The 18402-nt window shown below is 35.1% G+C and overlaps 1 protein-coding gene and 1 pseudogene across 1 annotated transcript in view; one reads left to right on the top strand and one right to left on the bottom strand.

The window, feature by feature from the left end:
* The window catches only part of LOC118520698 (uncharacterized), a 51332-nt gene that overhangs the window by 8440 nt on the left and 24490 nt on the right, over positions 1 to 18402 (top strand). The gene's annotated exons all lie outside the window — the stretch shown is intronic.
* LOC118520699 (vimentin pseudogene) lies at positions 11572 to 12333 on the bottom strand (annotated as a pseudogene).

The raw sequence follows: 18402 nt of genomic DNA, 5'->3' as shown, positions 1-18402 counted from the left end.
TATGGACAGGTCATCTTCCCTGTCTAAGGCCCAGTTTCCGCCTCTCTGGGACCAGTGCTATTTATTGGAAATATAGTGTGAACCACACATGCAAGCACACAGGCATTTAAAAATTTTTATAGTAGCCATTAAAAGAGTAAAAAGATAACAGTGAAGTCAATGTTAATAATATATTTTATTTAACGCAATATCAACATTATTATCATTTCAATATGTAATCAATATAAAATATCAAACTAAGTTTTTAAAATCTATTGTATACTTTATGCTGCATATCTCAATTTGGATTAGTCACCTTTCAAGGGCTCAACTTCGGCATCTGACTACCTGCTATTGTACTGGCTTATAGGCTTATATAAAATTACTGCTTTAATTCTATGGACGTGGAAGTTAATGAGAAACAAATAGTCATCTTTAGAAGTTTGATTTGTGGCTTTATTATATCTCCTATGTCTCCGATTAGTATATTCAATGATTTCTCTATCTTCTTGAAGACATGTAATAAAATTGTACTAATGAATTTAATATCCCTATGTACTAATTCAATCATTTGTAACTGGCTCAGTTTGGATTGACTGAATTTCTCATTATGGATTGTGCTTTCCTGCCTTTTTGAATATCTGGGGTAATTTTGTATTGGATGTTATTGCATTGTAAAGGTAACGTTATTTGGTACTGCATATTTTTAGATTTCTAAAATTGTTCCTGAGTCTTGTTCTAGAATGCCTTTATTTGGAAACAGATTGATCCGTCTATGTCCTGCTTTTATGTTTTACTAGGTAGGACCAGAAGGATGGTCAGTCTAGGGTTAATTTTCTCCACTGCGAAGGCAAGTTCTTTCTTAGCACACTGCCATGTGAATTATTAGGTTTTCCACTATGGCTTATGGGAACTGGTATTATTCTAGGTCTCCTGTGAGTGCTAGAAACCGTCCCCTGTAATGCATTTTGTTGGCTCTTTCCTCGACCTAGAATGGTTTCCTTATGTGCACATAGTGTTCAGTACACCTGAGGCGAAGCAGAATCTGCCCCTCCAAGTGAGGTACATTGACATGTGGATTGTTTTGAGCTGAAGGCAGTTAAGACCCAGCAGACTCAGGAAAGCTTTGTACCTCCCCCGCAAACTGCCTACAAGAATTTAGATAGGGGGCTTGAACCAAGAGGAGAACTATTACCAGGGATAACTTTTATCCAAAAGACTTTTCTGCATGGCATGGGAACCATTTGTTCACCAAACTTTTGCTCTTCTCATCTTCCTGTGAATTGTCTTCCTCACCTTTGAAGTCCCAGACCTCCACCCCCTTCTCCTAAGCTCAGGGTGGTATATAAACCTTAATTACCTACCTGCCTAGGAGTCTCATATTTTTACGGGCTCCCATATGTATGAAACTAAATTTGTTTTTCTCTTGTTAATCTGTCCTTTTCAACTTTATTATTAGCCAGCCAAAGAACCTAAAAGGAAGAAAGGAATTTTTCACTATCATTCAATCTAGCATAACTGGGTTTTCCTTTTAGTGTAAGGATTGTTGGATCATTCTCAAGTTTTCTGATTTGTCTTTCTTTGCACATGAAATCTACTTGACCTTCACAAAATAAAATAGGATGCCACTAATATACATTATTTTCAATAAAGTTAATAGAATATGGATTGTTTCAAAGAAAGCATGTTGTTCCTCAATATCATTATATCTTGCTCCATTTATAGGTATTTAATTATTTTTCAATTGACTCTATAGAGAACCAGGCAAATTTAAATCACAGTTATTCTTTGGAACTTTCTGCCCTTTTTTCTAACTCTAGAGCTGAAATTTAATAATCACATAGATGTTCTTCTAGAAAAAAAAGAAATGCTCAAAATTGTTCACTTAGGCAGATGTTTCTCAACATATGCTAAAACTTATTATAAAAATATAATTTGTAAACGCTCATGATGCAATAATATTCAAGACAGAGGAAATCACATTCCTAGAGTTGCAATAGTATATTTGCCTTTTGAGCATCTTATAATTTAACTCTCTCAGAAATCTTTGTAGTTCCCGACTGCCAAAATATTAATGATGGTTAAAGTAGGTGAAGAAAAATAATCATAATTATTTTTTACTGTGAATTTTTACAAGATAAAGGACAAAGTCTTTATTTTAAAAATTTACATATTTATTAGCACCAAAAAATTGAGTAGACATTCCTACTAGTGAATTTGGACAGGAAACTTCTGAAATATAAAATTTATGTGAAGACTGTGATAGATTCTTCTTAAATTGTCCTCCACTGTCAATTCATCAAGAAAACAAAACAAAATGAAAGAATGGTCTTGAAAAACAAAACCCAAAGAATAAAAGTATATGTTGTCGGTATGTTACTGTTTAATTATTTATATTACTGAATATTTACGGTGCTCCATCCCTGTAAGCAAATTTGAAAATGAGTATAGTGCTATCCATGTTCCATTTTGCAAAAGAAGATATGATTTAATTGACTCTAATACAAGGCCACTCTCTTTTCTCCTCCCTCTCTTCTTCCTCCTGTTCCCCTTCTTCTTTTCGTTCAAGAGTTCTTATACGCATTTAGTTATGATGCCGGCTAGAGTCTGAACCACACAGGTTCAAACAAGAACCACTTGCAAAAACTGCTGTTAGCACTAAGTGGCAAGTTCATTTTCATGCCACTAAAAACTGCTTAGCTCCTCAGTGGTCACCAATAACAGGTGGTTTTCTAGCTCAAAACTTCTTGTAACCTAAGTTCTACATAAAGCAATATCCATAATATCCACTTAGCCAGTATTGAATTCTTTTCAAATTTAGGGGAATGTGAGATTGAAGATCTTGGTTCAAAAGTATATTATATTCCTCAGTATTTGCTGTTTTTTATTTAGTAGGTCAAAAGATCAGCATTGTTTTAAAGAAATGTGTTAACTGCAATTAGAAAAATGATAGTCATTATATAATAATATATCGACAGGGATAAAAAGTCTTCATTTAAGTATGAAATCTTATAAATTTTAATGGTTTTGCCCAACCCAACCTTTTCATGAACAATTTTAGTAGCTGAAGCACTATTGCACTTATTAGTCCATAATTTTCCCCATATTGAACATGTATTAGGGCCCTGGTGAGACTTTCTTTGTTGTCCAGCAGGAAAACTCAATATTCAGCCTTCAGCAAAAGCCAAGCATTTTGCTTTTTTTGAAGTGGTAAATCCCATAGAGATAAGAAAGCTATTTAATCTTGACAATTGGCTCTTCCCTTCAGGAGGTGGCAGGTAAAGTCAGTAAAAAGCAATTTAATGACATGAATAATGTAACCAATATAGAAACTCATTTAAGGTATGCACAAATAACCGTGGTCAAAGAAAGTAAACATTTGTTGGTTTAATAGATACAGCACAGAATGACTGCACTTTTTAAAATGACTTCATTCTGTAGCAGTATTAAATTGCTATTCCAAGACAGCCAATAATTTACTTCGCAAGGAAAAATGCTTAGATATTCAAAGAAGTAACATGAAGCGTTCTTTAGTTCTTGGTGAAAAAAGGACCAGTAGGGTGCTTGAAAAGGCTTGTGTTTTATTCTGCAGAAACTTTTTGTTCCTTTATGCTGTGGTTCAACGTTGGTTTCTTTGGTTTGTTAAGTATGAAGGGACATCACAGGCAAGGAGTGAAATTCTACCAATTTTTGGTAATTTTTGCATCAAGCAAGTGACTTCAGCAGATGATCGATTATAGTCCTCCCAAGAGGAGGCAACTTGGCGGGAGGGTGGGGGGGTGGATCTCTCCTGGGCCCTCAGATCTGTAGTGGTCATACCACACATGTATTTGTATTCTATTTTAAGGAAATGTTATATGTTGATGATACCTCAGGCTCATCTCTTTTTCTCCCTTAATCTAACATTAGTATCAAGCAAGTAAGTCTGCTGTTGGAAGCAGTTCCAGTTTAACTTTTCTGAAATACTCTCAAATAAATTTGAGCTAGTTTTCCTTAGTTCTATTCACAAAATAAGGTTTCTACATACCACTTCATATGACTCTATAAGCATTCATTTATTTGTGATTTGTTTTATATCATTCTGAAGAGTCAGATTGTAGAATTTTATTCCTTCTTTATTTAGAAGATATTAATATGCCAGTGATTTTTTTTGGCGGGAGGAGGGTTACTTTTCTGGACAAAAAATGTAAAATGTTCCTAGGAATGAACATTTTCCCTCTGCCACTAATCTTTCCATCTCTGCCAACTGAAGTGCTGGAAATATTGTTTTGTTTTGTATTATTTCAAGAAAAAAATGGAAGCAAATTAGATTTTACATAGTAAACTTCGAGTACCTAATAACTAGTCTAGTGTTTGTTTTGTTTTTGTCTTACAAAGATGAAAAGTAATAGGTTTTAATAAAAGGTTATAATTTTCCTGGAAAAGGAAAATTTTCCTGACACGGAAAAAGGTGCAATGAGAAAAAACCATAGAACCACCTTGCTTTCCCTCATGTCATCAAAGCAAGCACATCATCTTCAGTGTACCTGCCTTTAAAAATTGTGTCAAAACATATATCATCTTAGGAGCACCTGGGTGCAATCAGTTAGGCATCCAACTCTTGGTTTCAGCTCAGGCAGTGATCTCAGGGTTGTGAGATTGAGTCCCCCCTTCCCCCCACGGAGTCTTGCATTGGGCTCTGCACTCAGCACGGAGTCTGCTTGAGATCCTCTCTCTCTCTGCCCCTCCCACTCATGCTCTCTCTCAAATAAATAAATCTTAATAAACAAAACAAAACATATATCATCTTATAGAAGAAAATATAGATTGTAGCATGAATATCAGTATGTTTCACTTAAGAGTTCCTAGAGAACTCTTGTCAAGCATCTACGTCAAATTGTTGGGTGTTTTTCCATTTTCCTAAAAATAAAAAATCTGAACCGTGCATCTAATCATATGATTTAAAGATATTAACATACTCCTGATAATGTTAAGTATATCTCTAAGCAATCCCAGGCAGGAGAAGTAAAGTAGAAGTTCCTCCATTAGGCAGAAAGTCTTTTGAGGGCAGAGTCTAAGTCTTAGGATTCTTGATGCTCTGCATGTATCATTTTTGAGTCTTGCAAGTGTGCTAAATATATATATATTTGAGAAAACAATCAGATTTTTTTGTATTCTCAAGTGACCGCTAAACACTATTCCAACTTTTATAAGATGCTATGTCTTTTGGTGTTTATGTAATACCTTGGGACAATATGGTATGTTTTAATAGAGTCCCATGAGGGTTATGATCATACTTTTGACAACAAGAAATTCCTTTTCAGTTGCATTTCTAGTTTTAGTCCTACTCATATAATTATGATACCTTTCAAACAAATTATACATAGTAAAACTATTCCAGATTTCTGACTTCAAGGAGTAAACAACACATTTTTTAAAATATCCTCTGGTTACTCTTAATTATTCATCTAGGAATTACTTCATTTATATCTACCGTATTCTCTCTCTCTACCTTCTCTCTATGTCTCTTTCTCTGTGAATCACACACATACACATACACAAGCAAACTGTTACTTCCTACCTTGTTTCTTTCATCCATGTAATAATCTTAACCTGACACATCTTCTTCCTATGCTTCTGAGGTAGGGAAGCTGCAGGGACTCCATTTTAGAAAGGTTCCATCTCTGCTGGTTTTCTGCTAGGCCCCATTGACTCCTGTTCTATATTTTATATGTGAGTAAGCCAAAGAAGCTATGCTCCTACTCCAAGTCGGAAGCAAGAAGGTTAATCATTCTCTGAGTTTTATCCTAGGCCCCCAAACACATGACAACACCTAAGAAGAGCCAGATCCCAAACATGGTCCAGGTCATCAGCTGCAAACAAACCTCAGCTGATCATCAATACCCCCTAAAGAACACCTGTTATTCACCTGTCACTCACCTTTGATCAGACCCTACCTTAGGTTCCTGAAGGAACACATACTCTAGACCTCTTTCTAATATAAACTCCCAACCCCAAGCGATGGAGAAACTCACTCTCCTTTCCTTTCTGAGTCTCCCAGACACTCCATCTGCTCTACTCTATCACTTACGCTATTTAATAAAACTCCGCTTTCACTTTCTCTGGCCTGCATTTGATTTCTATCCTGCATGAAGTCAAGGAGTATTTTGGCTGGTATTGTGGGACACCCCAGGGTTCTCAGACCCAGCCTGCCTGCATCACTAGCCATCCAATTCATACTTCCTCTTTCTTTCAAGGCAGAACATCTGATTGTCTCTGAGAAGTCTCTTCCTGACCAGCTTTCAGCCATCATCAAGTTATAGGGTGAATCTGCCATATGTTTGCATATGTATTGCCTTCTATTTATTCTTTTTTAAAATCTTATTTAAGGGGCGCCTGAGTGGCTCAGTCGGTTAAGCGGCTGCCTTCGGCTCAGGTCATGATCCCAGAGTCCTAGGATCGAGTCCCGCATCGGGCTCCTTGCTCAGCAGAGAGCCTGCTTCTCCCTCTGCCTGCCTGCCACTCCCCCTGCTTATGCTCTCTCTCTCTCTCACTCTCTCTGTGTCAAATAAATAAATAAAATCTTTAAAAAAAATTTTATTTAAAATCAATTAATTAACATATAGTGTATTATTAGTTTCAGAGGTAGAGTTTAGTGATTCATCAGTTGCACATAACACCTAGTGCTCATTACATCAAGTGCCCTCCTTAATGGCCATCACCCAATTACCCCATCCCCCCACCCACTCCCCTCCAGCAATCCTCAGTTTTTTTCTTATAGTTAAGAGTCTCTTATGGTTTGTCTCCCTCTCTGACTATATCTTACTTTATTTTTCCCTCACTTTCCTTATGTTCATGTTTTGTTTCTTAAATTCCACATGATTAAAATCATGTATTTGTCTTTCTCTAACTGACTTATTTCACTTAGCATAATACTGTCTAGTTCTATCCATGTCGTTGCAAATGGTAAGATTTCATTTTTTATGGCTGAGTAATATTCCATTATATATATTTCTTCTAATAGTAAACTTTTCAGTATATATATTTCTCATATAATTCTATTTACTCTTATATATAAACTCTTTAAGAATATAATTCTGGTCTACACTATATGTCCTAGTGAACCATACCTTATATTATTCAACCTCCTCAAATATACAACCCTAAGAAATAAGTTCCTTCTTTTTAGAGAAACATTTCATTTCCAGAATACCACATTATATATACTCATTTTAAATAATCTTTAAAGTACAGAAAAGTATAAAGACAAAAATTAAAGCCTCCTGTAATCCCAGTACTTGAGCACTGTTGCCATTTTTTTGAATCAAATCATAATAAGGAGATCGATATATAAAAAAACTTGAATAATGATTTGTGGTTAGATCAGTTCACTCAACAAGTTGCAAATACCTTGATATAAATCAAGCTCTGAATTTAGATTAATTCTAAAAACTGATTACTTTCTAACTTTGATAATTTATGTTTAACAATGCATTACAATGCAGATTTTGGTCATGTTGCTTAACCTATCAGATTAGCACATTTACATCATTTATTTGGTTGCAATTAAGGATCTTGGTAACTAGGATTTACAAGTAAATTAACCAAATGAAATAACTTATTACCTTAATAGTTTAAATGAGGTTTTACCTAATTTCTCTGAGTGGGTAATTTTTAGTTGATTTGGTTCTAAGTATATGCCCGCATCAAACTTTGGATCTTAATAAACCATCTGGAATCTTGGACTTTAGAAGCAGTGCATGAGAAAACATTAGCTAAAAGTGCGGCTATTATTTATAGGTGGGTTTTGTTTAAACAAGGTAAAGATTTTGAGATTGATACTATTTGTGTGAAAACTTATCAAAATGCTCCACGTTAGGTGGGACAAAAGGATAGAGAAGGGTTGAATTGATTTTTTGCTGCTGTTTATGACAAGAATGAGACAATGTAATTTACACTAAAAAAAAAAAACCTGTTGGATATATAATTCTGGCTCTCATATTAATGATCTTGGATTCTGGAAGTGCTTCAGGAGTTTAGCTGGCCAGTTTCATCATTTTCTGCCAAGTGTTAGAGATTTTAATTGCTACATTTCATTAGGCAAAAGAATACAATAAAGAATATTTTAAAATAAAGCATAGTTATTACAGACTGCATACTGTAATTTAAGTCCTGACTGTTGGCCTCTTACAGCGACCACCCAGTGTAAAGGCATGAGACTGGATTAACCAGTAATGGCCCAACTCAAACACCCTCTTCTATAGAAAGATTCTACCCTATCAACTATTGTGACATCTAGTTTAAAGTTTATCTAGTTTTTTCTTTTCATTTCAATTCAGAGGTTGAATCTTTAATATAGACTTTAAGTACCTAAAGGTGGAACGATAATCAGTCCTTTTCCTGAGATCCACTATGCACAATAGCACTGATACATTTATTGAATAGAAAATAGCATGGTTTGCACGTTAGTCCATTAACTGCTTCATATTCATTGGCTTAGCACCCATGGAGGATGACGACACAGTTCTAAAATTAAATCAGTCCGGTGGCGCCTGGGTGGCTCAGTCGTTAAGCGTCTGCCTTCGGCTCAGGTCATGATCCCAGAGTCCTGGGATCGAGCCCCGCATCGGGCTCCCTGCTCTGCGGGAAGCCTGCTTTCTCCCTCTCCCACTCCCCCTGCTTGTGTTCTCTCTCTCGCTGTGTATCTCTCTCTGTCAAATAAATAAACAAAATCTTTAAAAAAAAAAAAAAATTAAATTAAATTAAATCAGTCCACCATCTTAGTTATAAAGTATTGAAAAGCAATTTTTGAGATTAAAATGATAGGCAGCAATAAGTTAGGCTCCTGAAAAGGATATGAAATCCTGGTCTCAAATATCATGCAATGTAAATATATTCTTCATTAAATTTGTAGAACCAAAAGGGAAGCATTTCACCCTTTTTTTGTTGTTCCAAAGTTATGATCTCAAAGATCATTCAGTTTTGAGCATTTGAACCTCTATAAACTAGTTTACAAAGCTTATGCAGTAAGTTGGAAATCATGGGAGCAGGGACAAAAAAAAAATAGAGTGCAGAATCTCCCTGACTTTGCTAAACTGAAAGAATCCATCTCTTAGCTTTCAAGATTTTTATATGAAGCCACCATGAATAATAATCTTTGCTTCAGGGTAAGTGTCCAAAAGTCTTGTTAAATCAAACTCACCCTTGATTTGAAGGAGACAATTATAATGATGTCATTTCCCAAATTATCTTAAATAAATTTGGAATCTGAAAGAACCATAATGATTAGTGAGCTCATACAGATTAAGGGCAGCTACAAATATCAGCAAGGACATCCCCTCCAATTCTTCATCACCCAGGCAATGCTCCTTCTGCACAGAGTAGTTCAACAAGTATTTTATTTCTTTATACTTCAGCTGTCCCTAAAATTATGTATATTATATTATAGTAGATGACTTCAGTAGTAGATGAACAAAGGCCTAGATAGATAGATAGATAGATAGATAGATAGATAGATAGATAGATAGAAAATGTTTCTAGATGTGGTCCAAAAAATAGTCTTTAAAAATTATTGTGGTCCTCAAAGACAAAAACATTCCAACTCTCACCCAACTAAAATTGTTACTATCCTATTGATAAAATTTAGAATCACATTCCTTAAAATGTGCTATAAAATCTGGCTTTCAAATTTAAAATCCAGAGTTATTTTAATATGGAAAGTTCAGTGAGTATTATAGTGGTATCTCCTACTATTTTGACTTTTTTTGATTTTCAAGCACCCAAACACACACACACACACACACACACACACACACACACTGGTCTTTTGCCCTAATGCTTGACATGTATTTCTCCTTATGATTTTAAGTTTTTATTTTTCTTTTCAATTACTCAGGTTTCAATTAACATCTCAAAGATTTAATATTTAGCATGTTGATTTATTACTTAAAGTTTTTGTCATAAATGTATGAAATTGGGATTATTTACTGACAGTTTTTTTTACATGAACACAATTCATTAGTAGAAATGCCATTTTTCTCTTATTTTCAAGAGTCTATAGATTGAAATACTGAACTTTTTAAAAATCTTTTAGCTTTATTCACTTTTTTTCTTAATCCCACTGAGTGAGGGGATTCAGGTCTAGTGATGAGTAATTCCAAGCTGATATGTAATTGCTACTACCCTACCATTATATGAAGAATTATATTATTTATACTTCAGTACTCATTCAATTTAACCTAAATGCTTTAAAAATTACACTTGACTGCGATGAAACATTTTCACACCTGAAAGTTTTCCTATATGTTAAGTCCTATTCTTTCTTTGAGCCTTTTATATTTATATTTATATTTCATACATCTAAGAAATGGTGACTTTAGCAATGCTTTAAATTAGATTCCCCTCAAAACCTTTATTAGCTTAATAGATCTCAGTTTTATGATGTCTAACCAAGATCCCATTTCCTCTTTACAATATTCTCCCTGGTTTCTGATAATACTCAGAACATTATCTGTTTTTGTTCCATGTTATCTTTTTCTGATATACATATTTAACTTCAAATATAGGGGAGTTTCTTCTACTAATCAGTGAAGTAAATTATGGCCTTTTTTTTTTTTAAGATTTTGTTTATTTGTTTGAGAGAGAGAGAGCAGCACACGTGCGCGTGTGCACATACACAGGGGGATCGGGAGAAGCTGGCTCCCCACGGAGCAGAGCCTGATGTGTGGGGCTCAATCCCAGGACCCTGGGATCATGACCCGAGCGGAAGGCAGGCGCTTAACCGACTGAGCCACTCAGGCGCCCCTGATTTGAGATCTTTTTTTTTTACTTTTATCAAAAATTCTGCTCAAGATTTTTAATTTTTCCAAAGAACTTCAAAACAGAGAAACAAGACACACTTAATCAGGTCTCTCTGGAAAAATCTTAGTCAATGTAGCAATTTCACCTTAATTTTTGAGCAAATATGCCAGGAATTCTAATTGCTAGTTTCTTTGTACCACATTTGAAATTATATTTACAAATTCTTATTTAAGGATTTCAGTGTTCTTTGTACATGACCAGCTCAGCACAGTGCCATGTCACCTTCACATTTGATGTCTGTTCCTCCTGCTGGTCAACATTTAGTTGATTAGGTTGTTTCCTGCATAAGATTTTCCTATCTTGCAGATTTTCTTGCAGATTTTTCATCTATTTTTGGATGTGGAAATGTCCATATATTTTTCATTACATCCTGGGGAATTAGTCACAAATTCCAAAAGTGATTTCTGTTCTTCATCCATGTTAGACAGCTGTCTCTTCCAGTTATATTCTTTTTATTGGACATGTGTGTGATTATTGCTTGCCTACTTATTTTATTATTTTATTTTACTTTATTTTATTTTTGAGTTTTCCAAAAATCTACTGAAACAGAAACAAGTTGGTCAGACACTTGTTGGTAAAAACTAGTTCTAATCCAAAAATCTACTGAAACAGAAACAAGTTGGTCAGACACTTGTTGGTAAAAACTAGTTCTAATGGTATCCAAGAATACTTTCGAAAAAGTATTCTAGCATGTTTCCTTCATAAACTAGATTATGCTGTAAACTTTTTTCTAAATCTTTCAGGAGTGTTGGTTCTTAAGAACTAGAGGTTATTCCTATTCCAAATCTATCTTGTGCTCCTGAAAAACTGCAGAAAGGCATTTGAAAGCTGTTTCTTTAAGATAATGGATTTCTTTTTTATTCTTGCCTGTAATATATTGCTGCACCGAGTGTGTGCAATTTTCTCTGAAGGTCATTGTGATGCTGAGAAGTTTCATTGAGAACCTGTCCATCTCTAGTTTCAACCGTCATAATCAGAAGTATCCTTTCTGAGTGTCAGCCAGACGGAGTGAATCCAGATGGGTTTCCCTCAGGTTCAGGGAAGAAGCGTTCGGAAGGGGCAGAGCCATCCTGACGCTCCCCTGCCTTCCGGCAGCTTCCTGTAGGTGGCAATCTCACTGTCAAGAGCCATCTTGACATTACGTCGATCTTGGTATTCCCAAAGGTGACCTTCCTTCATGTTCTGAATCTCATCCCGCAGGCGGCCAGTGTGTCTTGGTAGTGAGCTTCAATGGCATTCACTTCCATTTCATGCACCTGGCGTTCAAGGCACTCATTAGTTCCTTTGAGTGCAGGTGAGGGACTGCACCTGCCTCCGGCACTCCGCTGACCCCTGCTTCGCCTGCCGCAGGGTGTCATTGTTCCAGTTTGCAGCCCCCGGGAGGACAGCAAACATGGAGGTGTACCCTTCCGCAGCCTCCTGAAGCTTCTCCGCGGCAACGCTTTCATACTGCTGGCGCCCATCACTCAGGGCTTGCCTACTTATTTTAAACTTGGTTTTACTTACGATGAACATTTTGAGATCTAAGTTTATTTTCTTTCTAAACGTTCTTCTCTCTTTTGTTGATATCCTTTTAGAAGGACATGCTTGGAATTTAGATAAATATTTGTTATCTCAGTATCATCAGCTCTAGGTGAACGTAGTCATGCATCTCAGTAACCTAACCATCATTCCTCTGTGCTGCCAGAGCATGTCATGAGGGACTCTTATAATATTTGTATAAATAATAACTTTCTGTTGGTTACAGTTTTATTACTGATGTTTGCCAGCTGTCTATGGTAATTTGTTCAAACATCTTCCCTCACTCTTGGTATGTGCATATGTAAAACCGTATTTAATAAAATCCACATTGCAGAGATTAGGGATTTTATGAGATATGGGTATGGCACTGAATCTGTCTATAGTTCCCTGAACACGTTTATATCATTTATCTGTGCTCTCTCTCCCTGTTCTTTTCCACTCACCTCCACCCTTTACCATACCATAAAATTTTCCTATTCTCTTTTGTAAAATCATTCCTAAGCTTCTTTATTTCTCCAGTACATGATACATGGAAGGAAAATTTTTGAACTAATATGAATTTATTTAGATTTTTAGAAGTCATAACTTTATTCAATGCAAAAGACATTAGTATTGTGGGGGTGGGGGAATTAAAAATATCCTGCCCATTAAGCCCTCTTTGTTTGTTCATATCTTTATATTTTCCAAATGTCAGGCTCGAGTTGAAGATTTAAGAGGTGATTTTACTTTGTTAATTTTTATGATAAATATACATACATTTAAAAATATATATACATACACTTTATTGTATATGACATCTTTTTGTAGAAAGGATTTGAAGTGCAAATTAAATAGATGCACACGTGTATATACATACATGCGTGCACATATATGTATTTGAAGAATTAGCAGCAGAGAATAAAGATCATAAAAAGGAGGAGAGAGAAACATCCCTGAGGGGTAAAGTAACTGAATATTAAATTCACTTCTGGGGCGCCTGGGTAGCTCAGTTGGTTAAGTGTCTGCTTTCAGCTCAGGTCATGATTCCAGGGTCCTGGGATCGAGCCCCATGTCTGGCTCTCTGCTCAGCCAGGAGTCTGCTTCTCCCTCTCCCTCTCCCTCTGCTCCTCCCCCTGCTCATGCTCTCTCTTTCTCAAATAAATAAATAAAATCTTAAAAAAATTTTTTTTAAAATTCATTTCTGAAAATTCAGACAGGAACATTCAGTAAGCTAATATAAATCATTTGGTATAATAATCAGAATAAAGGCATATTGATTTCTACCAAGAAAAGATATTTTCATGATGTCAGGTTGTAAAAGAATTATTTCGTAGGACTGTCTTTAGTCAAAGTTGAGCAACATGTTGGGTAATGTCATCAGGAGAGAGTTAAAATATGGAAGTGACTATTTCTTTGCATGACCTTTGGTGACACAGAACATTGGAAGTCGATCAACTGAATTTCTAACCTTCCCTTTAAGACCTTTCCCACCACAAATTACATAAAGATTGACCTCGGTTCTTCGATTTGTTTGTACTAAGCTCTATGAAACAAGTCAATGTGTTGACGTTTTCAGTGCTACCAGTTTGGATACAATCAAATTGTTGGATTTACAGTGATGTAGTTAATAAATAAATGTTATTGACAAATTAAATACAAGCCTACTTTCTAAAATAATAATGTTGGTTATTTCTGAAAAAGACTTTTGCATATGTATGTAAAAATCTTTTTATTATAATTTTTTAATTGAATGTTTTACTTATTTTCTTGGAATGTTTTTTAAAAACATTTCTAAATTCTAATAATGACTTGGTCCCAAGATGGCTATTTTATTAGGGATATGTTTTGTTTAAGTTGAGGATATATGTATTGAAATTAGAGGTGTATTTATATTGACAAAGAGAGAGTAGATACTAAAAATAAAGAGATCATTTTTTTCTTAAGGATGTTTCAATCTTCATTGAGTTAGCATATTTTCAAGCACCATGAAATAAATTTTCTTCCTTATATAGGTAGGATCTACCTCAGTTTTTAGTTTACAATTTGAAACTTTTATTTTGCTGTCTAGCTTTATTTTTAAATAAGGCAAGCTGTGCTAGATTAAAAAATATACATAATGTTGAGCTACCTGTGTGTTTGTTTCCTTCAAGAGTAATTATTTATATTTATCACAAATATGCTAATATAGTTTTTTTGTTGTTCATCTCTTTACAATTCTTCTATAAAATGTAGGAAAAGGTCTTACACATATTAACCCTGCTCTAAATAATTAAAATGATTTATATATCATTATAGAAGAACTAAAGATATGAATAGAAAAATCATAAATATAATAAAAATGAATCAGATATATGAATATATTCTTAACCTTCCTAATAATGCATGAAGTACAAATAAAAACAATAGTACAATCTTTTCTAATATAACAGTTTTGCAAATTAAAAAAAATCAGTGCTGACCCAATAAGTAGTCACAAGTCAATTCTTTCTTTTTTAAGATTTACTTATTTATTTCTGGGGGGAAGGGCAGAAGGAGAGGACGAGAGAGAATCCCAAGCAGACTCCATGCTGAGAGTGGAGCCTGACACGGACTCTATCCCAAGACCCCAAGATCATGACCTGGGCAAAATCAAGAGTTGGATGCTCAACTGACTGAGCCACCCAGGTGCCCCACAAGTGAATTCTTATATGTGGTCAAGGTGGAGTGAAAAATGATATAACTTTTGAGAAGACAAATTATAAATGTATCATTAAATTTTAATGCATATACTGTACCAATTATATTTTTTGCAATTTATTCTATATATTTTCATGAAAGAGAAATTGTATAAAATATTCTAATATCTATAACAACGGGAAAAATAATAAAGTAAGTTAACAGTGCTTTCCTTCTCAGAAAATTTATTTTATTTATTAATGTTCTATATAGACCTAACTCAAAAGAACTAATCAAATAGTGCCAAGATGATAAATACATAGAAAGCTTATCAATATACTGATCTTCATGAGATGAATTTGTAACTGTAACTCCAACTATCCTTTTGTTTATACTACCATGACCCCAGTTACGCTACCCCAGACTCTAACTAGCTTCTGTGAAGTGCATGCCATCTCCAATGAAGTTAATCTGTAGCACGTGCTTACACAATCTGTGTGACATAGGAAATAACTCAATAAAACTTAGCTTTATTGTCATCATCATCACCATCATCTATATGACTTGACCATCACTTTTCACACACACACACACACACACACACACACACACTCTTAAAGCTAAATGGAACTTTTAATATTTTCCAAAATAGAAGGAAATATTATACCTACAAGAGACACTTAGAATACTTTGATAGATGTGTAAAATGAGTATCTAAGCAGTCTTACCATAAGAAATGTTTATCTTTGAAATAAATATAGTATTTAAATTTTGTATTTTTAAGAGCATAGAAACATAATGTCACAGACACTGAACTGCATAAATCATCTCTATTTTTATCCTTCAGTGTTTACATAAAGCCCAGGCTAAGTACTCTGGTTGTCTTCCACAAGACTTTATTGAGTGTGGTATCTTGTTCAGTGAATAGCAGAGGGATGGAGGCTGGGGAAAGATGAATGTGAAGACTAATGTTTTTCATTATCTTTGTAGCATGGTTATCGTCCCATTCTAAAATCTTTTTTTTTTTTAAAGATTTTATTTATTTATTTGACAGAGAGAGACACAGCGAGAGAGGGAACACAAGCAGGAGGAGGGTCAGAGGGAGAAACAGACTCCTTGCCGAGCAGCAAGCCCGATGAAGGACTCGATCCAGGGACTCCAGGATCACGACCTGAGCCAAAGGCAGTCGCTTAACCAACTGAGCCACCCAGGCGCCCCCATTCTAAAATCTTAAATGGATATAGTTTCATAAAGACAAAGCAAAACTATAAAGAAAAAATCTGACTAAAAAATAAAACCTGTGTAGCTGTCACAAAGTACAAAGTAAAACAATGAGCAGTGAGTAGGAGGCATTCTCTCACAGATATTTTAGTCCGTATGATGACTGCCTGTAGAAAAGAACAGTAGGGGCACCTGGGTGGCTCAGTTGGTTAAGCATCTGCCTTTGGCTCAGGTCATGATCCCAGGGTCCTGGCATCGAACCCCATGTTGGGCTCTCTGCTCAGCAGGGAGCCTGCTTTTCCCTCTCCCTGCCACTCCCCCGCTTGTGTTTGCACTCTCTCTCTCCCTGTGTGTCAAAAAAAAATTAAAAAAAAGAAAAGAATAGTAAATAAGGAACATCTTAGCTTGAATTTTGTAGTGTATTTCAGTTAACCTACCTACCTACTGGTGTACTATGCTCCTAATAATTCAGAATTGAGACTTCCTGAAAAAAGACTCAGGAAAAGCTCGCCTCTAGTGAGAAGTTCATCAACACTTTTGTCTTTTTATCATCTTTCTTTATCTTTGTTCTAACATTTATTCATTGAGGAGTGTGTACCTATATTCACTTTCACCTTTTAGCTTGAGGAATTTAAATGTCAATATATTTCTACATCTATCTAATGATCTACATAAGACAGTGATGCTATATTTTCATGGAGTGGGTATGTGTGTTTGTGGGTGGGGTGGGCTGGGTGGAGGTGAGGTTATATAATTTGGAACCAGACAGATATGTGTGCAAATGCTAGTTTTTCATATACTATTTATTCCCTTAGTGTCAACTGACAGACATAAAGACAAAGACCAATATATTAAGGATTGCAGAACAGAAATAAAGGTAGAACTTGAAATATTGAGTAGCTTCACCATCCTTGGATTTCCTGCCCTTGCATTTTTTGATACATAAGAAAAACAGTACTTTATTTGTTTAGCTTAAGTCTAATGCATCCTTTAGAAATATAATAGGCTTATTACATAAGATTATTGACCTATCAGTGATGTTAATTTGCCATGCATGTTTCTTTAGCTACCTAAATATTATACAAAATATATTCTGATATGCACTTGTGATGTTATGAACAAAATAAAAATGCACTAATATGTATACTATATGGTAGTGTGTGTGTGTGTGTGTGTGTGTGTGTGTGTGTGTTGCTGCAATTCATGAGTATAGCTATCTTCCTGGGATACAGAGGTGGAAGTTAAAGGACTAACTAGAAAGGGACAGGCACTAAGGAAAGCACGAGATACACTTCTTCTTGGAAAACACTAATCCCATTTAGATATTATAAGGCAATTGGGCAGGGGAAGTGGGACGAGATAATAAATTTCCAAAATTAATTAAAATATTTACCTAGGGACATTCTGGAAGAGTGCTCTTTATAAAGTGTAATAGATGACAACATAAAACTGTTTCCATACAATATTCTAGTTAATTAGCTTAATAATGAATTAGGTAATAGTCGATTCCAGTCATAAAAAGATTTGGTCCACAGTTCTGATGAATGGCTGTGTCACATTTAGCAGTTTAGTAGTTATTTATAGATCCATGCTGAAGATTAATGCAGATTACATTTATTTGTCCCTGACTATTTAAGAGGTTAATCTTCAGCTAGGTTTTCCCAGCACCATGGGAAGAAAGATCTGGAATAGGATTCAAGGTAAATGTATAAATGATAATACTGCCAAGTGTCTGCTCCAACAAAATTAAAGATAAATGTATTTCCTTTATGTACCCATCACTCCTGAAAGAGTAAACAGTCATCAAAAATCCAAGTAATGGCATTCTTAACAGTTTGATACTTTGTCAAAAAAACCCCCAAACACTACATTTGTTTACTTTGTTTCGTGCTGGGAGGAATTTGTTTATCTCCTCTGCCCCATCTTCTCTTCTAAGAGAGATGATATACTAGATAGATGTGAAATAGTTGTCCAAGAAAACTGACTAATTTAAGAACAAAAACATTCACTTGGCTCATTTTATTTAACACAGTTCTGAAAGGAAGGTTTTAGATCACTCTGCTTTAAAAAACCTGCTAGAAACCACTCCGGACTATGAAGATATCTGATAAAGATTAAATATACTTTTGTTTTATTTTAAAATTGGAATAACTCTGTCTAACTGACCTTGTCCTCTGGCAACAGATATGCCAGACCCTGAGGATTACC

The sequence above is a fragment of the Halichoerus grypus genome, chromosome 11 (genome assembly GCF_964656455.1).
Source record: "Halichoerus grypus chromosome 11, mHalGry1.hap1.1, whole genome shotgun sequence".
Classification (NCBI taxonomy): Eukaryota; Metazoa; Chordata; class Mammalia; order Carnivora; family Phocidae; genus Halichoerus; species Halichoerus grypus.
Note: the sequence above shows the minus strand (reverse complement) of the source record. Positions and strands in the feature narration are given on the sequence as shown.